Source organism: Ambystoma mexicanum, chromosome 2p (assembly GCF_040938575.1).
Source record: "Ambystoma mexicanum isolate Mex_15411 chromosome 2p, UKY_AmexF1_1, whole genome shotgun sequence".
Lineage (NCBI taxonomy): Eukaryota > Metazoa > Chordata > Amphibia > Caudata > Ambystomatidae > Ambystoma > Ambystoma mexicanum.
Genome location: NC_090923.1, coordinates 1,126,759,109 through 1,126,782,301, shown reverse-complemented (window position 1 = coordinate 1,126,782,301; position 23,193 = coordinate 1,126,759,109).

Sequence of the window (23,193 nt, the reverse complement as noted above, 5' to 3'; positions counted from 1 at the left end):
GCAATAGGTTTATCCTGGTGCTGGTCGACCATGCCACCAGGTATCCTGAGCCCATGCCATTGAAGACTGTGACTGCCAAGTCAGTTGCAAAAGCTTTACCTGGCGTATTTACTAGGGTTGGCTTCCCTAAAAAAGTTGTTTCAGATAGGGGTAGTAACTTTATGTCAAAGTATATGAAGGCCATGTGGAAGGAATGTGGAGTTCCTTATAAAGTTTCATCTGCATACCCCCACAAACCAATGGTCTAGTTGAGCAGTTTAACAGAACCCTAGAAAATGGGATCTTCTATTACCATGCTTACTGTTTGCCTACAGAGGTATACCTGAGGAGGGTGTTGGCTTCAGCCACTTTGAGCTTCCTTTTGGACCCTTTGATATAGTCAAGGAGGGGTGGGCGATGCCCACTCCCCCTGTTACTACGAATGTAGTAGACTATGTGCTGGGACTCAGAAAAAGAATGGTACTCCTGATGGGTCAGGCTAGTGAGAAGTTGAAGGCTCGGCAAGCTATGGTGAAACATTGGTATGACCAGAAAGCTTCCTTGATCAACTTCCCACTAGGCCAGCAAGTCCTGATCATGATTCCTATAAGGCCTAGAACTTTGCAGGACAAATGGCCAGGCCCTTACACAGTAGTTGAGTCACTGGGTGAGGTGAACTATTTAGTAGACCTTGGAAGGGCTGGACAGGCTGCTAAAGAGTTCCATGTAAATAGGCTGAAGGCTTTCATCCCAAGAGTTGAAATCGCTGCACTACTAGTGGCTTCAGATGTTGAGGAGGAGGAGGAGTCAGAACCTCTCCCTGACCTGTTCTAGGGCAGTCCTTCAGATAACTCCATTGGGGGTGTCAAAGTGGCCCCTCGCCTGACTTCTGATGAACAAGAGGGGGTGAGAAGTTTGCTGAGGCAGTTCTCCCCCTTGTTTTCACAAGCTCCTGGTTTGACACCTTGGTGCAAACATGATATTGACACAGGAGATAGTGTACCTACTAAAAGTAGGGAATACAGAATGTCAGACAAAGTAAGGTCTTATTTCAAGACAGAGGCAACAAAACGTTGCATCTTGGGGCCATTGAACCCTCCAGTAGTCCTTGGTCCAGCCCTGTGGGTTTGGTTCCAAAGGCAGGTACCTCTGAGCTGAGGTTCTGTGTGGGTTACAGGGCTCTAAATGCTGTCACCAAGACAGACGCACACCCCTTGCCTGGAACAGATGAGCTGGTGGATACTTTGGGTGACTCCAAATACCTCAGCACATCTGACCTCACTGCAGGCTATTGACAAATAGCCCTTGCAGAACATGCCAAGGAGAAGACAGCATTCTCAACTTCAGAGGGCCTTTACCAGTTCAGGGTAATGCCTTTTGGGTTGAAGAATGCACCTCTCACTTCTCAGAGGCTTGTGAATCATGCCCTTAATGGGTTGGATGAATTCTGTCTTGCATATCTGCATAATATAGCAGTTTCCAGTGCCACCTGGCAAGGTCATGTGAAACACCTTAGCAATTGTGTTACAGGCTCTTCAGAAGGCCCACTTGGCCATAAAAGCCAGTACGTGCCAGATTGGTCAAAGTTCAGTGGTCTACCTTGGGCATGAAGTAGGTGGAGGGAGGATACACCCTCTACCCAGTAAAGTACAAGCAGTACAAGACTGGTCTACCGCCACTACACAAACCCAAGTGAGAGACTTTTTTATGACTCACTGGGTACTACAGACATTTCATGACAGACTATGGCACAATAGCTGTCCCTCTGACTGCTCTCACAACTCCTAAGAAACCCAAGAAGGTATCTTGTTCTGAGAAGTGTGGGAAGGCCTTCAATGCCTTAAAAGACTCCTTGTGCCAGGCCCCTGTTCTCAGGGCCCCTGATTACCAAAGCCCTTTCATTGTGCAGACAGATGCCTCTGACACTGGGATGGGAGCTGTACTATCACAGATAGATGAGAAGGGTATGTGGGAAGATGGATTTATTGCAGTCCGAATGGATTTTGCAGTCTTATGACCTGGAATATTGATGAGCATGTGAAGTCAGCAGGATGTCTGAAAGGAATAATAAAGATATGGACTCCAAAGAAACATTTCTTCAGACGAGGATGTTTGGATGTGAAGACTGATGGGAGAGTGGTCGATGAATCGCCCAGAGGGGGGGTGTAGACGACGAGCAAAGTACCGGGACAGGACGTTCCACCCCTATTCTGCCTATATGTTGGCAACCGGAAACTGCGATATGTGCAATACCAGTGAGAATACCAATACCGCGAAAAGACCTTGAAACAAGGTATTAATTGAAAAAACCATACATGTATCCACGAAGAAATGACGACCTTCTGAAGGAAGTTCCCGAAGAAGTGTGAAAATGGATGAAATAAAGAACTGGTGACATCACATGAAGTTGGGGTGACGCACACAGAAGAGATAGAAACAAAGCAAGGAAATAGATTCTATAGAACCTAATGGCGAAGTAATGAAGAATGTGATAATTTGCTCAGGAATGAAGGTTGTATGTGCGGAGAAGCACTGAAGAAAATGCTAAACCATTTCACAATTGTACAGACGCAGTAACGCAAGTAGACAAAGTAATCATAAGTCTGGCTACATAGTGAATAGATTGCGGCGATGCGCCAATATGTATACATAGGAATATATAGAATCTGGATGTTACATGACGCACTTTAGCAAACTTGGACCTCGTGAATGAAAGAATTGGAAGTGTGGCGCAGCAGAAAAATAGCTGATGGTGAAGGAAGATTCGAGAAATGCTTGTCTGGCCCAGTGTCAAGAATTGGGGCCGCCGAGAGCCTAGCCATGTACTCAAGAAGATACAAAATGTGAGAAGCGAGTTCAGCTTCTGTGTGAGGTGTAATGAAAACCATCAAGGGTGCCAAGATTTCTTCATTTATTGGTGTTAAAATACAATGGAGAGCTCGAAAACGTGGTTGTCTTGATATGGGCCAAATCGTCCTCGGGACCAGCCCTCGGGAGCAATAATTACCCAATTCAGCCCAAAATACAGGTTCTATTGTGCTGAGCAGTGATCTCATGCTAGTGACAATGACACCTTCAATAAGTTTTAGTATTTATTCTAAACAGTGAATTTCATGTACATTTGGTATTCAAGTTAGAGAAGATTACAAAGCACAAAACTTAGAGAAATGCAAAATATAGAGAAACATAGAACTTAGATAAACATAGAGAAACATAGAGAAACACAGTCTTACGCCCCTTCAATCAGCACTGGGAGACCCTGGCCCTCATAAGCTAGCTGTAACAAGCCCCGCTCAGTCAGAGAACAGCGCTGCAGGATGCCGTCAAGAGCTCCAATTCCGGGCACTTGATCTGCTCGAACCAAGTCCACAGGACGATCTCCCACCCGAGTCATGTGAGCATGTGTATTTTATAATCTCGTGCTGCCCGTCCGTGACGCACAGTTCCAGAACTTTCCCTGTGCAAAATATAGGCTGGCTCATGGAAAAAACCCAACTCTGTTAATTTCCACTGCTCCTTCTTCTGAGCCCCTCCCTGGCTCATCTGCGCGAGAGCTCAGGAATGTCTTATCAGTGCCTTCCCAGAGAAAAGGAGATTAGCTTGGGGCCATGCAGGGCTACCGTTAGTGAGGCAGAATATTCTAAGGGAAGCAGGGATGTATTAACCCCATCTGCAAGCTCTAAAAGGCATGCACTCATAGCTTAGTGTTTATAGCGCTTAAGACTGGCTATCTAAGCGCTATATAGGTGCCATAATGTTCCAAACACTCCAAAAATGTCCATTAGCTACAGAGCTAGGGCCCCCTCCCTGCCTGTCTATCAACAATGCATAATGTGACCTATCACTCATACTAGGCCTGCATATTCCTTGTAGCTCACTACTGCATAATGGAAGTGCTACAACAGACTAATGTCAGCATTTTTAGCACATACCTTGAATACACTATTGGCTTTCAGTGGCTAATGCTGTCATCTAAAGCCCTGATTGGCAAGGTTGCAATTTTGTGTATCACTACAGTGGTCTCCAGTCATGTGATAGGATGAGAATAAACTTTGGGTCGAGTTACACCGAGACCAGAAGATAAGACTATGCTTCACTACCTCTTATTCCCAGGCCCAGTGAGCCTCTGCAAGGCCAGGTTCAAAAGTATTAATTGAATGGCAGACCTCAGGAGTGATGATGATGTTGGGCTAATTGGGTGGGGAGGCATGACCAAGCCAAACCCCCCAGCACCTGGAGACACAGTTGCGTGCTGCTAATGTGTGGAAACTTCCAGAAGGGTACAAGCGTGCCAACCAATTGAAGAGAGCCACGTATTAAGGAGCCCTATAGTTTGCTAAGCCAATGCTATGTTGTATATTTTCATGATACGGAAGAAGACTTGCACTTGGGATGGGCTTAGTTGCCCACTTGACCTTAGAGATCCAATCACGTCCCTGTAGCCCATAGAAAGTATATATGGATGTTCCCTGTTGACCAACTATAATCCCGAGCAGGGGTTCCTATTTTGCCACGTATCCTGACGTCACTCATGACGAATATTTAATATAAAAGGCAATGTTTTTTATGATTTTGTTGAGATATATCTGTGCGGCGTCTGCTTTACTCCCTGTTTTAAAGATGTGTTATTAAAACAGCTTACCCTTTTGCCAACTTCTTGAGTCGGCCTGATTATTGATGTTTGCGTAAGATCTGCATCTCAGATACTGTTACCTCGTCATAAAGGACCCATTATCTGGGTTCAGGAAACTGTTTTTGCAGCATTTATTTCATGTTTACAAAGTGCTAACTTGTGCCATGTTATGGTGCAACATATTTAACGGTGAGCGCATTTCTGGTAGCATTGCAGCAACAACCTTTGTATTGTCTTTGAAACTCAAATCAGATTAATGAACCTTCGAGTGTTCAAAATTGTATTTTAATTGAAGACATATCCTAATTTGGAATAAAGTTGTTAGTATGAGGATATACCTCTTTTTATTTCTGTGTTATCAAGATACCAGGCTTATTGTTGTTTGATCTTACACTTGAGCATGAAACCCTGAAGTCAGCATCTTACTTCCATAGCTTTGAAATGTTTTATAATTAAACTCAATTTTATGATAAGCATTTCATTATAATTGCATTTGGTGCATTTGGTTTGTCTGTTTTAAAAATAAATCTCTCTCCTTGTTTGAATGCACTTTTGTTTCATTTGAGATAGTACTGCTTTCTAACATGTATTCGAATTATTGACAGGTTGATATTTCAATCATAATATATATATATATATATATATATATATATATATATATATATACGTGTCGAAAAGATAAAGAAGAAAGGGGAACCGCAGTCTCCGCGCACACAATAAAAGCAGCAAAGTGGAGAAAAAATTGCGCAGCTCACAACCTAGGAATGGTCATAACTTCAATAGGTAATACAAAAATTAGGTAAAAACACTGCCGGAAAAGCAGCAGCAAAAACAGAGGCAGGACGCCCGGAGGCACGACCCGCACACAAAGCGTTTCACGCTCAACTGAGCGCTTGATCATGTGATGTGTATATATATATATATATATATATATATGTGTATATATATATATGTATATATTATATACACACACATATATATATATATATATATGCATATATATATATATATATATATGTATATATATATATATATATATATATAGTAGCAGCTGTGTAGTTATGGTTAAGTTGCTAAACTCATAGGAAGAGCACTTTTTCGGCGACTTATAACTTCGCTCCCCCTGGAGGAATCCTCACCAAACTTTGCTAAAAAGGTATATGGCCCGCTCTGAATTTCTTTGCAAAGTTTGGTGACGTATCGTGCGGGGGCGCAAGGTTATAGGGAGGGTCCCAGCATTTTTTTTTCTTCCATAGACTGCATGGGGAAAAACATTGCGCACAGCTACTGGCCGAATGGCTGGATGGATTTTCACCAAATTTGTGGCAGGAGCGGGGGCTTAGGCCAGAAAGCGTGCTTTTGTGTGTTTGGTGGAAATACGACCAGTACTTTTGTTGCAAAGAATTGAAATGCATGCCACTAAAAATGTGTGATATCTGGGTCCGCTCCGCAGACCCATTTCCATGTTCGCTCTGCGGATGGAAGTGTCATTGGCTCGCGGTACGGGGTGCTGTCGGAGAAGTTTGGACGCGGCCGGTGTTTGGCTGGAGGGAAGCGTGCTGTGCGTCAACATTTTTTGGGAAAGCCGCCATGGTGTATCAGATGACAGTGCGGTCGTGGAATGGTCTGGAAAATGTACCGTACGCAATGTGTTGTGGAAATAAGGGAGGGAACGGGTGGGGGAGTGAGAAGTGGTTCATGTGACATATGTACATAGGTGGAAGAAGAAAGAGGAGTGCCTGCACTATTTGCACATTTTGCGCCAATTCGCGGGTACCTAGACAGGCGAGTACTTTGTGTGGTGATTGGAGGCAGCAGTCGTAACGGCCCAATAGCTTCTGCCGCTACCTGTTTGCGGTGACCTCTTTTCGTGGTCAGTGGTGGCAGGTCAATTGCAGAAGGGGAGTGAATTGCACATGACATAGGTTGGGTGGGGGCGCGGGTGGCTGTGCGCTGCAGATGGAATGCGGTAGTTAGGCACTGTCTTGATATGGGCAAAATCTTCCTCAGGGCCAGCCCTTTGAGAGCAAAAAATACCCAATTCAGCCCAAAATACAGGTTCTATTGTGCTGAGCAGTGAACTCATGCTAGTGACAAATGACACCTTCAATAAGTTTTAGTATTTATTCTAAACAGTGAATTTCATATACATTTTGGGATTCAAGTTAGAGAAGATTACAAAGCACAAAACTTAGAGAAATGCAAAATATAGAGAAACATAGAGAAACACAGTCTTACGCCCCTTCAATCAGCACTGGGAGACCCTGGTCCTCATAAGCTAGCTGTAACAAGCCCCGCTCAGAGGACAGCGCTGCTGGGTGCCGTCAGAGCTCCAATTCCGGGCACTTGATCTTGCTCGAACCAAGTCCACAGGACGATCTCCCACCTGGGTCATGTGAGCATGCATATTTTATAATCTCGTGCTGTCCGTCCATGACGCACAGTTCCAGAACTTTCCCTGTGCAAAATATAGGCTGGCTCATGGAAAAAACCCAACTCTGTTAATTTCCACTGTGCTCCTTCTTCTGAGCCCCTCCCTGGAGCCCATCTGCGCGAAAGCTCAGGAATGTCTTATCAGTGCCTTCCCAGAGAAAGGGAGATTAGTTTACAGGGCTACCGTTAGAGAGGCAGAATATTCTAAGGGAAGCCGAGATGTATTAACCCTATTAGAGCAAGCTCTAAAAGGCATGCACTCATAGTTTAGTGTTCATAGCGCTTAAGACTGGCTATCTAAGCGCTATATAGGTGCCATAATGTTCCAAACACTCCAATATTGTCTATTAGCTACAGAGCTCGGGGCCCTCGCCCTGCCTGCATAATGTGACCTATCACTCCTACTAGGCCTGCATATTCCTTGTAACTCACTACTGCATAATGGAAGTGCTACAACAGACTACTGTCAGCATTTTTGGCACATACTTTGAATACACTATTGGCTTTCAGCGGCTAATGCTGTCATCTAAAGCCCTGATTGGCAAGGTTGCAATTTTGTGTATCACTACATTCCACCCCTATTCAAAGTGTGTGCGACAATGCTGACTAATACCCATCAATATAGTATTTAGTGCAGTGATAAAGACCTTGGGGCTTTGCAAGAGGTTTAAGCAAACTATCTTCTAGCGGTTAGTCAGCGTGGCATGCAAGGTTAGTAGAAACACTACCTAAACAAAAATGTACACAAAGTGAACAGTGACATATACCTTTGCCAAAACCTGGCCTACACAACAATACCTAAATAATTATTGTATAACTGATTGTCAGTTAAAAAGCAGCATGCAGTTAGAATGTCAAGGCAATCCAGTGTAGTCTAATCTACAATGCACTATTGCATTTATGTATGGTTACCGATTCTAAAACCTGGCATCCTTTCACTCTAAGGGCCTACCCTCCCCCTGATCCCAGGGCATTCAAACGTGACTATGGGCTGTGTGATTAGACACTTCCCCCATGTATGTGGAACCCAACCAGAAACCATCTAATTTCGTGAACAAGGTGAACCCATGGGCACCAGGTTATCTAAATAAAAACAATTCTATTAATTTGCATCAAGCATGGCATGCGTTATTCATGCAATCTAAAGCAAGCAATTTGATCCATATGTATGCTGGTAACTGTAGCTCTGCGTGACAGTGTGTTGAGGATGGTCGCCCCCACCCAGTAAAAAGCCAACACCTGCTGATTTAACAATGTTTGCCATAAAATGCATCATGTGTATTTAGCAGTCTTGTTGACCTGCCCTATGGCAGAAAAATGTCTTCATACCTATAATTCTGCCATCTCCAGTGGTTGCCAATACTTGTAGCAGTGTTGGGCGTATCAATGGGCCCCACTATGCCAGAAGTTCTATAGCAGAGCTGGCGTCAGAACCCATAGTGGCTAGCCTATTGTGCACAGTTTCTATGTCACAAGCATATAAAGCTCCTGTTACTCCCCGCTGCTCCTGCAATTAATGAATCTAGCTCCCTAGCTACGCGCACTCTAGGGATGGGCCATAGAAATGGACTCCATTTGTAGCAGCTTGGTAGTACTAAGGAAACATTGCCTCATGATAAATCTATGTCTAAGTGTATCACTGTAATAATGGAGGTGTGCATTATCAGCCTACAATTTAAATGTTGCCTTACTACTGGAAAATCTAACACGTTCACAGTATCTACCTTATATGACTTGGAGAATACCCTTCTTCAAGTGGGATATCTACCATATACAATATTAGTTTTAGCTACAAACACCATACTACCATCCGGCAGTGGCTGTTTCATCACACCATTGTGTGAAATGCATTTAGTCAAATTACAGTCCATAAAATCTTGGCGAGAACACTCGCTGCAGTTCTTGGTCAGAAAAACATCACATTAAACAAATTAAACAAAACGTTGTATCCATTCACTGAAACATTTGGGCCTAGGGTTTCATAGACACCAGTCATATGAGTCAGTGACAAAAGATGTCTGACAATGTGCCAGGCCAGTACGCTAGCAATTCCATGTGGATACTCATTTGTAGCGCTTTTCCAAAGAATTATTCCAAATGTCTACAATCAAAAGGTGACTCTTTGCATTAGTGTGCTGGAGACAGCTGTCCCCACAAAAACATGAAACTGGTTGGTTTAACAAAAACCGTGTCACACACTGTGTCATAAAATCAAATATCAAGTCAGTCATGGTTTCATTTACCTGCCTTAAGGCTGTAAAAGTATCCAGTGTTTCAAAAGTTACCATTTCAAATTAGAGCTCACACACTTGGCAGCATTACTTCAAATTAAGGATCTTAACCTACGCACAGGTGACTTTGATGTGCGCACTCATCTTATCTCAAAATAAATTACACTCCTGCTTGCATAATCCTGCTGCCCCAACAATTCATAAATCATTTTCCTGCCTACGTGCAACGTAGAAGTTTTTTTTTTTTCAAAAAGCAAAACATCTCTGGTTAAAGCAATTCAGTTGGAAGAGCAAAACCATTTCGTTTTTTCAGATTCATCTCAAAAAGTGCATTTAAAAACCATTTTTCAATGTGTTAGCATTCAAGTGCTGTGTCACACAGCTGTTTGTGGTGCATGATGTTACAGTCCACAACTCATTGTCCACAGTCCTTTAAACAAGAAAGGCAAGACATGTCAATTAAGTTATTTCCAGCAACTGAATCATTTGAATGTGCAGCATCAAATATTTGATAACTAGCCAAGTCTGCACCGTGCCAGTTCAGCAAAAGTTATTACTCTGTTGGACACCTTTCGCAGGTTGCAGAACAAATGTCCTCATACGTCATGCATGTTAGCAGCATTGAGTGCGGTGCAGGACACGCTCAATGTTCGCATATTTCATCACGCAGTGACTCGCTTTCTCTGAGAATGCGTTTGCTTGACTGATCAGTGTCACCCGCAAATTGCACACATCTACTTCAATAATGGCACGCAACTGTCTTGCTTTTTTGCCTAGGCAAAATACAAACAGAAATGTTAGGATTTCATCAAAAGTACAATGTCATTATTCTTCACATTAGGATGTCATCAAAACTTCAATATCAGCGTTATCCACCCCTTCCCTTAACACCACCCCCACCTTCAGAAGTCTCATCAGTTAACTACACACTTTATCATTGCTACTGCAATTATTTGTCACCCTTCTGCATGTTTCTGGGGGCTTATTTACACTCAACCATACGGGGTGTAACTGCCTAATCACAAACTCATTTGTGCAATGCGATCATAGTTGGTCAATGGTACCTCAGACTGATCTGTGCTTTTACAAAAGCCATATAATAAGTACCCAGGTCGCACTTCTCAATGGATCAATGCTTTCCTTTGTCATCAGAGCGATCACGAATGCCAGGCGCCAACTTGCTTCCAGTGTCTCATGTTCTTGATTTAGTTTGCCCTGCTGGCATCACTCCATATTTCAAAGGTAAAGTCTTTCAGTCCAATACCGCCTGCAGTTGTACAAGCAGCTTTGTTTATTTTTCTCCATACAGCTAGTGTCTTTCAAGCCTCTGGTTTTTCACTTATCATTTTTTTCTCAAAGGGTGTTTGCTGATTTCTTGGACCACCCCTTTGAGCGCGATAGTCTAAGTCAGTTTCTTTTGTTGCTTCAACAAATCATTCATTCTTGCACTAAGCCGTGAGGCTTCTGGATCATGGCTAATGTGCAGTGTTCATGTTGTACTCCAAAGCCCCGCTCTGCATGTTGTCTCTTGCAAAACGGCTAAGCGCTTTATGTCAGTTTTGCTTCCATCTGGAATGCCATAATGTCTTTGTCAGTTACTCCAGTCCTGGCAATGTAGCTTGCATTTTGCCAGCTGTGTATTTTTCTCTTCTCAAAGCGCCTAGAGGTTTCTTCTCCAGTGCACAGCGCTTTACTTCAGTTCACATCACATCACATCACATGGTGCATGGGAATGCAGCTTGCACGGCAATGTCTCTTGAAATGGGCAGCTGTCTTTTCTTTGCCCATTCACAGATGCACAGGTTCCCCAAATGTTCAGATGCGATGTGCTCATCTGCCATTCTGCATGCAGCGTTTGTTTTCCTTCCAGTGTTGTTACTGGGCAAATTCTTTACTTCTGCTCAGCTCTGTATTTTTTTTTGCATGCCGTTAGAAAGCATGCGTACATCAGCATGTGTACGGTAGATTGTGCGCTTTTTTATTTTCTCACTCACAGCAATTATTGCCTTCAGTTCTGTTTCAGCATTTCTGTCTTTGCACCCCCTCCTCCTCAGTTTTTTGCTCACACTGACGGTGTCTCTCACAGGGGATGAATGCAGGAATGTCATTGTTTATCTTTCACGCAGCAAGCTTATCTCTTTGCTCTATAACTCTTAAACTGTGGCGGCTTCAATGGAAGGCACTTGTTTCAGACAGTTCATCCAGATTAACTCTTTCCTGCCCTGTTCCAGCAACTCAGAAAAGCTCCCATATCTGAAACACCATTTCACTAAACAGGAGCGCAGTATTCTGCTTTTGTCTGCCTTCCTCCAACAGTTTTTTTTTCTTCGCGCACCTCGCCCAAGACAGTGCAAGTTATCTTCAAGGCACAAGCTCTGCACACACAGCAAGACTCTTATTTTCAAAAGAGGCACTTTTTCTTCTCATCAGATTCTACTCCATGTAATTTTGCAAAATGTCAAAGCGTCTTTTAGCCTGTTTTGAACTGATTAATGTCCCATTTAAAAGGCATACGTTTTTTTTTCTTCTTCCTCGTAACCTTGTAGTTTGGCTTCACAAGCTCACTCCAATGCAATGTGCGATCTTTAAAAAGAACCCGCAACCCACTAAATCTTTGTGCTATCTTATCACACACAGATTTTTCATTCTGTTGTACCATTGCCAGAATATAACCACTTATTTCAGTGCATTTAAAAAATGCCAAGTGTAGTGCAGCTCCCTGCACATTTTCTTTTTCTCTGCAAGAGCAACCCACACTCTATATTGCTTGTGGGCTGTTATTGTGTCAACAACATTTTTCACCACGTACCACAGTCAACAGGACACTATTTCCAAAAACATACATCACTTATAAGGCAACAGTACAAATCCATGGCATAGCGTGGGAACAGTCAAAAATACTCCAGGGGCAATTTAGAGGCAATTTAGAAAAATATAAATTGTTTTTATTTTCCCCCAAACCATTGCAAACTGATTCTGCAATTTCAAATCAATACACAAAAATCGAAAATCCAAATAACATCACTCACTTTCTTTTTTAAGTGAGTCTCTCACCCATTATAAGCATGGCACAGCTTAAAATGCAATATAACCATTTTAGTGTGTTTCCTTTAAAACAGAATGCACCACCAGCACATGGAATTTACAGTTGCCAAAAGAAAAACAAACCCTTTAGGCTCTCAGCACAGATGTTACTCTTTCTCCTAAGCACGGCTCATTCCCCACGTTATCTTCAGGAATGTCAACACTTCAAAAGCATACATTAAAAAAGCGAACCTTCGCCTCCGTACATTACAGCCCCCCACTCGCTAGCACACTGGGGCTGAATCAATGGTTAGATTACTATTCACAATTTGCATGTCAAATCCTCGCAACTATTTTCCCTGCCCTCATGACAGAATAGAATTGAGAACTCCGTCTCACTTTGCATTTCAAATTACAACTTTAAACTAGGGAAACCGCATGATAAAATTCTTTCCTAATTGAACATACATCTTTCTCGACCATTCATCGGAGCGCTTTAAACAAAGCCATTTCCCGCTTGTTTATCGCCTTGTACTCCCTGGCTCCATTCCCAAGCAATAAGTCAGTCACGACTGATTTACTGAAGGGAGTCTTAACCACACAAGCTATCGGCCACGGCAAGCCGACACAACGTTGCTGTCTTTTGAAGTCTCAGAGCTGCAGTGAGACCACCAAGGAAATGCGACAGCCTGCTCCTCACTCTGCACTGTGTTCTCTCACACAATTTGTCATTTCACAGCAAGGCACTGCTCTTCACAAATCCCACAAAGCTGCCACCAAATGTCTTGATATGGGCAAAATCATCCTCGGGGCCAGCCCTTTGAGAGCAAAAAATACCCAATTCAGCCCAAAATACAGGTTCTATTGTGCTGAGCAGTGAACTCATGCTAGTGACAAATGACACCTTCAATAAGTTTTAGTATTTATTCTAAACAGTGAATTTCATATACATTTTGGGATTCAAGTTAGAGAAGATTACAAAGCACAAAACTTAGAGAAATGCAAAATATAGAGAAACATAGAGAAACACAGTCTTACGCCCCTTCAATCAGCACTGGGAGACCCTGGTCCTCATAAGCTAGCTGTAACAAGCCCCGCTCAGAGGACAGCGCTGTTGGGTGCCGTCAGAGCTCCAATTCCGGGCACTTGATCTTGCTCGAACCAAGTCCACAGGACGATCTCCCACCTGAGTCATGTGAGCATGCATATTTTATAATCTCGTGCTGTCCGTCCATGACGCACAGTTCCAGAACTTTCCCTGTGCAAAATATAGGCTGGCTCATGGAAAAAAAACCAACTCTGTTAATTTCCACTGTGCTCCTTCTTCTGAGCCCCTCCCTGGAGCCCATCTGCGCGAAAGCTCAGGAATGTCTTATCAGTGCCTTCCCAGAGAAAGGGAGATTAGTTTACAGGGCTACCGTTAGAGAGGCAGAATATTCTAAGGGAAGCCGAGATGTATTAACCCTATTAGAGCAAGCTCTAAAAGGCATGCACTCATAGTTTAGTGTTCATAGCGCTTAAGACTGGCTATCTAAGCGCTATATAGGTGCCATAATGTTCCAAACACTCCAATATTGTCTATTAGCTACAGAGCTCGGGGCCCTCGCCCTGCCTGCATAATGTGACCTATCACTCCTACTAGGCCTGCATATTCCTTGTAGCTCACTACTGCATAATGGAAGTGCTACAACAGACTACTGTCAGCATTTTTGGCACATACTTTGAATACACTATTGGCTTTCAGCGGCAAATGCTGTCATCTAAAGCCCTGATTGGCAAGGTTGCAATTTTGTGTATCACTACAGGCACATGGTGGCATGCATGGGTGAATGAAGTTGTGGTGGGTCTGTGGAAGGATTAGACTATTGGGTGCATGGCCGAAGGCCGTAGGCCGTAGGCTGTAGGGCATGCACTCAAGAGCATAGGGCTTCAACATACCCACCGCAGGAATGCATGTTTGACTCTGCATCCGGTAGAGGGTGGTGCTAGCATAGTGTGGTGTATGCAGATTGATTGCAGTAGGCCAGTGTTGCGAACAGAATTTGGGTAGGTTGGCAGTGACACAGTAATTTGTGAATAGAAGTGGGCACGCCCATACTATGTGAATGAAAGTGCACAGGTGTGCAGGAGAGAGTGTTTTCTTTGTACATTATGGTAACTGTTGCAATTTGTTGCTGCATAGCTCCATGGCAGTGCGCTGCTAGGGTAGGAGTGCTGGTGGCAGTGGTGTGTATGTGGATTGGCGTAGTTGGTGACATGGGGACATGCATGGTGGCATTACGTTGCTGTGGGTGTGTTCAGTACATTATGTTAACTGTTGCAATTTGTTGCTGCATAGCTCCATGGCGGTGCACAGGTTGGGTAGGTGTGCTGGTGGCAGTGGTGTGTATGTGGATTGTTGTAGTTGGTGACATGGTGACATGCATGGTGGCATTACATTGCTGTGGGTGTGTTCAAGGTCTAGACTATTGGGTGCATGGCTGAAGGCCATAGGCCATGCACTCAAGAGCCTAGGACTTGAGGACACCCACGGCAGCATGGACGTCATTTCACCAAAATGCCAGGGGTAGCGGAAGTGACATCACATGACCCTTGACCTCTGATGACATCACAGGAAGTGATGTCATTTGACCCCACCATGAAGTGATATCGCAGAAAACGATGGAATGCACCCTTTGACAAAACAGGAAGTGGCATCACATATCATTGTTCATAAGTACACTATACATTTCATACAAGAATGGATCGTCATATGTATCATTAGGATCAGTGTGTATAGGCCTATATTACCAAATTACTGTGAATGCAAGCAGACGTCCATGGCCATATGATGTGTTATTATGTAGCACTTAAGTTTATGCGCTTTATATAGAAAAAATATACATACAATATCACCCACCCTGTGTTGCTACTCATTTATCGACCTCAGAAGGATGAAAGGCTGAGTTTAGGTATTTAAAAACAGACTAATTCAGTGACTCACCCCCAGAAGTGTGCCTGAAATAAACCTTTATTGAGTCTAGCAATTATTGTATAGAATTCCAGAAAGACACATTATTTGGTATTCCTATTCTTTCTTATTTTCGGTGACTGCTGAAAGTGTTAGACTTTTTTTTTCAATGAATGGAAAATCTTTACAAAACGATTACAAAAAAGAAGAACAGTATTTACAATCATATTTACATAGCATACAATAAAAAATGGTTTAATAAAAGCATAATATAGGGAAAAAATGAAAAGGTAAGTAGCGATTTCCAATAATTCCAACATTTACAGTAGATCATATTGCACTTTCAAATTCCATGCCAGCTCAACAGAGGAATTAAAGGATGGATTAGCTGGAAGGGTATAGCAATCGTACATAACTGCAAGATAATTTTGTTAGTTCATTAATGGTGGAATCATTTTTTCCCAAAACATTCATACATCCACATACTTCTGTCAGAAATTTAACAATGGACAGTTTCAGTGTCACAGCTTTCCCATGTAACATATCCCACCAAACAAAGTCAATATGGACACATTCTACATTAGAGCCAAACTTGGCAAAGGCACTCACTCGTTGGAGCTTGATGGCATCACATTCCAGCAAAACGTGTCTCAAAGTTCCAGTTAGAGAAAGGCTGTGACAAAAACGACATGGAATGTGATTGCCTTTCCCCCTTCTCGGATTTCTATTATTTCCCCGGTTAACAAGACATTAAAACGAAATCTCAAGTAGGCAATCCGCCTACTATGATCAGGAAATTTAAGAAGATAAGATTCAGGGTTTCCCATGAGTTTCCCGTGCGGAACTAGATGTTGGTAAATGCTGGAGGCGAGTATGCTCTCTGTTGTCTTCCCCCAGTCTCTATACTGTAAAAATCGCTTTACTTTTTATTTTTTTATTTTTATTTTTTATTGATTTAGCTGTTAAAAACAACTTTTCAATACACAAACAATTTTTTGATATAATCATCAAAATAACAACAGAATTTAAAGAATTCATATTAGGATGTACAGACTAAAGCAGCATAGATGTTATTGCCATTCATCTAGTAGATACACAGACATTTAACTGATACATTATAGAAATTTAAAAAAAAACAAATACACTTCAAAAATAATTCACTAACATTCTCAAAACATTTTCCTCTTTTTCATTATCGGTCTGCTTGAGACTTAGACTTCTTCTCAATTAACTTTATCCAAATTTAAAGATAATAAAAAGTTGGTTAATGCAATCTGCAAAAAATAGGTATTGGAGCACAATAAAAAGGTCCATCGCATTTCTTGATCAACAGTTTCTATGATGGGTAGCACTTTTGAAAAATGCATTAACCTTTGAGCACTCAATTGTGTACAATAACAGACTAGATGTTCCCAGGATTCTGTGGTATTGACGTGCATACAGAATTGACATGTTTGTAGTGCTCGTAATCTCATATTTCGTCTTGCCTGAACCTGATAAGTAGGCCATAAGTCAAATCGTGCCCTCAGGAAGCCTGCTCTTAATTTAGCAGAAGGAAATTTTAAAAGATAAGATTCGGGGCATTTCATTGGTTTGGGCCAGAAGCGAAACTTACATGGTTGACAATACTTTTGGCATTTATCGATGGTATTGGACCAGTCTAAGTTATAGAATGTTTTTTTGGAACCCACAGGATTGGTTATTAACTTATAAATTGAAATATTTACAGATGCTAAGTATTCCAAACAAAGATTAATCCATGGTTTTACAAAGTTCTTGTCAGTTGCTAACATGTAGTCACCTATTACAGATAGCATATTCGTTTTTTGATTTGCCATAAGGCATTTACGAAATAGCATACAACATCGCCAAATATAGACCGCATGCATGGAGATAAGGCCTAATTCGTAACGCAACCAGGTGCTTGGTACACACTGGGGTAGGTTGAGCACAGCCCTCCAAAACTTTCCTTCGAATCTCTCAAGATACAAGTTGTTAGAATTCAATAGGGTTTCTGCCCCATACAGAATGGAAGGTATTGCTTTCATGGACTAGTAAGTTATTACCGGTTGGATTGTAAATTTCCCAAACTTGTGCAATATGATTTTAGATTGTGAGATTGCCGTAGTCAGTTTTGCCTCCATGCGTTCAATTTGACTATGTGGTTTGACCGAGCCACTAAATTCAAAGCCCAGATAAGTGTATGTTTGCACAACTTCCAGTGGAATATTATTGAATGTCCACTTGAGTTTAAACTTGTGCAACCGATTTGCCTTGTAGACTACAATCTGTTTTTTTAGTGTTAATTACCAATTGATTCTCGATTAAATACACATTAAATGCATCAATAAGGTTCTGCAAGCCCTTTGGCGTTTTTGAAATGAGGACTATATCATCTGCGTAGTTTAAGTTGGTAATTTATTGTCCTTTAAGGACTCGTTCATCAGAGGCGATCTGTAGAAAAATTGAGGTTAGGTCGTGGATAAAATAATTAAAAATTGGTGCGGCCAGTAAACAGCCTTGCTTTAGGCCCCGGTCTGTCTTAATTGGGGCGGACAACAAGCCCTCTAAGGTGAGCCTTACACGAATCGATGTAGCTGCATGAAATGCGTGGATAATATCGTGAAGGTCTGGGGGGCATTTGTCTCTTGTTAATTTCATCATAAGCAGGGCGCGTGAGACGGAATCGAAGGCAGCATGGAAATCAATAAACGCAAAATAAATGGATTGTTTATGAGACTGACTGTGGGCTTTTATTGCATTTAAGGTTAAAAGGTTGACACAGGTACCCATGCCTGAGACAAATCCTGTTTGATGCTGATCTCGTTTGGCAGTGAGTTCCGTCCAAAGATTGAATTCGGTTAAAACTAATTTTGCAAAGAGTTTTCCTGGGACGTCCAGGAGGGCAATTGGACGGTAATTACAAGGGTTAGCACGATCACCCTTCTTATAGATCGGGACTATGACAGAGCATAGCCACGAAGCTGGCAAGATACAGTGTTTCATAACTTCTGCGAAAATGGCATGGAGATTTTTTGCCCATAGCCTCGGATTTTCTTTCAGGATGGCGTTGTGGAGGCTGTCAGGACCAGCGGCTCGGGAGGAGCTCAGCTTTGCGATCAGCTCTTCAAGTAGGGAGGGGGAACAGATAATTTTCCACTGGGTTTTGGATTGGATCTTATATTCATTATGGTGGAAGAGCGGGTCACGATATAATTCTGAAAAGTGTGCAATCCAGACAGCTTCGGTTACCGCACCGGTTTGGACATGAGCCTGTAATAAATTAGAATTCGAATTAAGGAGGCGCCATATTTCAGCCGAATTCTTTGACCAGATTGAACAAAGCATAGCTTCGCTATCTTGTTGATACATCCATGCTCGACGTCCACGAATCCAGTTCGAGTATTTACATTTAATAGTTCTTAGTGCACTATGAGTATTGATGTTATTTAACTGAAGGATGAGTCTCTTTTCTTTGCGATATTCAGCCCTGCTTGCTTTGATTACAGGGTCGTAAAGATGTTTATGTTTTTTTATATTTGGGTTTGGTACAATTGTATTCCGGAATGGTTCCAGAAGGTCAGTATACTCAATCAATTTATGTGAATTGTGTGACGCGAGCAATGCATTTGAGAACTGCATAAGGGTTCCCTTGGACCATTTTAGACGATTTTTTGCATTATTAACCGTTAGATTTTGGGTCAGCCATTGTTTGATAGGGGGGTACCTGACCAGCTAAGTTGTAATGAAAGAAGATGGTGATCACTTGTGGATTGTGCAATTATCTCAAATGAATTAACACTACTATACATAGATTGGTCAATGTACATATAGTCAATAATGCTTTGACTCATGCCACGCTGCCATGTGGGTTTCGGAGGGATAGCACATTCCACTGAGCCATTTAGTGCTCGCATATTGAGCTCGTGCATAAGATGGGACCAGGTGGATAAGGCCTTTGTCTTATTTTTGTTAACATAGGATAGGCAGTCCATATTTAAATCACCCATAATGAGGGTGTCAGTGATACCAGTTGTAACCGAAACTTCATCTAACAGGCCCGTTAGCCCCGCAAAAAAGGCCTTGTTGGATAGGCCTGCCGGATTGCGATAGATGTTAATGAGGGCTATTATATGGTCACTATGGGTGATCTTTACTAGCTGCATGAAAATACTGACATGCAACCACGCCTCAATTTTGAACCCAAGTTTCTTATTAACTGCAACCATTAAACCTGATGAAGGTCGACCACGTAATCCCATCTTTGCTGGTAACAAAATGACATCAAAATTGTCCCAAGTAGGGGGGACCAAATACCAAGTCTCCTGGAGTGCAATTATAGCATAGTCAGTCAAGGATTGTACAGAGGTATGCAAATTAGTGTGACCTTGGGTATTCCAGGAGGCTATTTTGATAATATAAGACTGAGGTGCAATTGATGGTTAATTGTTAGGGGCTTGGATGTCATCACGAGAGCTGTAGTATATTTGTGATTGATGGTGGGGTGAGGCCTCTACACGTTCCTCTATGCGGTCCGGGTCTTGCGCCAATAAGAATCCCATATTAAATAGGGTCCTCTTGGCTAACCATATCGTATTCAGAACAATGCCTGAAGGAATCCAAAGCCTCACAATTGCTGTCGAGTCATCATTCAGATATTCTACTTGGGCTATGTCATGAGATGTCAAATCTTCTAATTCTAGGACATCACTGAAAATATTAAGTACACTTTGTCTGTTTAAATTATAGGTTGGATGAGAACCTTCACGGCATTTCAGAATCAGTGTATGATAGGCAGAAGCCATAGGAATAGAGTGCCAGGGATGGGTATTTTTGGAGTGTTTCATGCCATTACCATGAAGTGAGTGTGTGTTTCGTTCCGAAGTATATTTTGGAGTCACTGGCATCAAGCATGAGGGGCGCGTGAAAGCATGCGCTTCGCCATGATTTGTTGGGTTTGGTAATTTTGCCTGTTGTGCCACCGATTGGATTGGACATCAAGGTAGCATGTGAAAGACCAATGTTGTTCAATGCTTTTAGACAACCCATTTGTAATGTCAATAGCCAGCGTGACTCCGAAGAGCCCATTTTCTTTTTTTCCCTATTTCAGCATAAAGACAGCTCTGGCTAGCCCTAAGGAGATTTCTATATAATGCCATTCTTCTCCATTGCACCATGCAGTTTAACAATAGCAAGCCTAGCTCATAGCGCAAGGAATTTAGCAGAACACATTTCGGTAGATAGAATATAACTTTTCGACAGATTTTGGATTCCAGCTTTTGCAAAGACAGAGGAGAGTAGGGGGTAGTATTTCCAAACCATATATCACTTTCGGGATAACCTTTTAGGCTAAAATGTTAGACTTGTGGAACCCCTGTTAGTTTTATTTTAAGAAGCCTGAACAAGAAACAAGTTAGAGGGTGGTGACATGTAAGGAATGGTTGTGGAGCACATTTCAGCCATCATAGGTCAGGGGGTACGCCCATAGTATGTGATTGAAAGTGCACAGCGGTGCAGGAGAGAGTGTTTTGTTTGTACATCATGGTAACTGTTGCAATTTGTTGCTGCATAGCTCCATGGTGGTGTGCTGTGGTTGGGGATGCTGCAGTGAAAAGTCACGCATTGTGGGCACTGGGTGCATTGTTTGCATACTGTCAGTATGGTAGAGGGTATGGATGAAGGGCAGCTTATATGTGCTTGGATAGTGTGCTGTGTGCACAATGCTTGCAGTATGGGCAATGTTGTAAATATTTTGTGGTTAAATTGGCAGTGACACAATACTTTCTGAGTGGAAGTGGGTAAGACAATAGTATGTGAATGAAAGGGCAAAGGGGTGCCGGAGACAGTGTAATGTTTATACATTATGGTAACTGTTGCATGTAACGCTGTGCATATCCATTGCAGTCTGGAGGTTGGTTAGGAGTGCTGGTGCCAGTGGTGCGTATGTGTAAAGACCGGAGGGGGGGTCTGCACTTCCGCTCTCTATATGGTAGAGGGGAGGCACAGAGACCCCTGCCAAGATTCTCTATTATTGGTATCGTGGTCGAGCAATCAAGGCCTAGCTTCTCAGGAGGTGATGCAGGCTGGTTCTTAAGTACAGTGTAGTCCCCAAGCACGCACAAAGGTATGTCCACACACTGTATCGGTTAAAACACAGTCTTTATATAATTAATGTTCAAGGTCATATACACGATCCCGATAACTCACTTTGTACTCCGGAAATCAACAATGGTAAATATATACAGTTCCAAAGTGGTACCACTAATGTTATCAGATCTCATTAAAGTGCATACGGTCAGAATGACACACAGATCAAAATAAAGAGGAAACCAGCAGTAGAGAGTGGAAGGAAACAAGGTGGTTGAGCAATTGGCAGAATACTGGCCCCGTTACCTAGACACAGTCCCCCCACCTGGGCAACCTGTAGAAGAAAGATACAAGCCCAGTCCATATATTGTTCACACTAGACTTTCCAATAGTTCTGCAACCCCAAAGTACCTTGGCGTTGGAGCGTTCCGCATCGGGGAATCGACGGCTCTTCTTGAGTGTCCTCCCTTTCAGGCAGGAGTCAGGGGTCGTCGAACGTCCAACGGAGAACAGGTCGAGCTACGACGGTGAAGTGGCCACCTCGTTCCTAGCGGTGCTCGTTGACGGGGAAGCATAAACGTCCTGCCAGGAAGAGGCGCGCGGGGCACCTTGGTGTCAATAGTTCTGGACTGCAAAGAGTTGAAGAACTGCGGCCCAGCAAGGGTGTCGACTGTCGAGTCATCAGCGTCTCTGTGGACGTTTGGTGGCAGGAAACCCACTGGTGGATGCTCCTCGGCGCGTCGACGGTCAGGCCTTCTCCAGCAGGATACAGCAGCGACGATGCGGATGAGAGCGTCATTGGATCAATGAAGTTCTTAGGGAACGGGAGCACAGCGGCTCCAGTCGGCGACGGCGGTCGTCGACAGTGGCGGACAACAGTCCGGGCACTTCTCCTTGGAGTTCCGCAGCAACCCCGTATCGGGTCGGCAGCCTGTCGAAGGTCTGTCTACCAGGGAGCTTAGGCAAGGATCCGCTGTGCACGATGGTCCCTCGTAGCTCGGAAAGAAGGCGCCTTACCGGGTCCTCTCTGGGTCAGTTTTTGAAGCACAGCAGCTTTCAGATTGCGAAGGAGAGCTACAGCAATTCTTTTCGTCCAGCAGGGTTTCAAGATCAAGCTTCAGTTACTCCAGTTACTCATCGTAGTGGACTTCAGCTTCTGAACACGATTCCTAGCAGTGAGAGGTCCCCAGATATACTGTTGATGTCCCATTCATTCCACTGGGTCACACTCAAGCATCCAATCACGACTACGGTCATTCATGCAGGCAGGTAGCCAATCAGGCACACGGGGCATTCAGGCCATTCACTTCTCTCCAGACACTCACAACAAGTTATGTGTATTGGGACAAGTACCGAGCCATTCAACACTCCAAGCTGCATTCATACCGGTTTCGGGCAGGGCTGTCTCAACCATTGGTTCAACCACCAGATACTAGACAGCCACAACATAGAATGTATATTCGTCACACACTCCATTCACCCAGGTCCCACCCACAGGCGTACCCACAACATACGGTCGTTGAGAAGGCTCCAGCCAGTCTGGTCGGCACTTCCCCACACTACCATATATGGAACTTCCACCCAACAGCAAGTCAGGGGGAAGGTACAGAGGCAGGGCTTCCCGGGACTTCGGGAAGATCAAGGTAACAGGTGATGGAAGGCAAGAGGCCGTGGGGGCCATTTTGTCTCCATCCGGAATCTACCGATTCCAATGCCAGGGCCTGGGCATCCCAAAATGGAGGACGCTCAGGGCACCAGTCATTTCAGCACGGAGCTGCCACCAGCCCGTACCATGCTCTGTGGGTCACACACAGGTGCCCAAGAACATACACTAGGGGTGCAGGGTTGCACCCCTA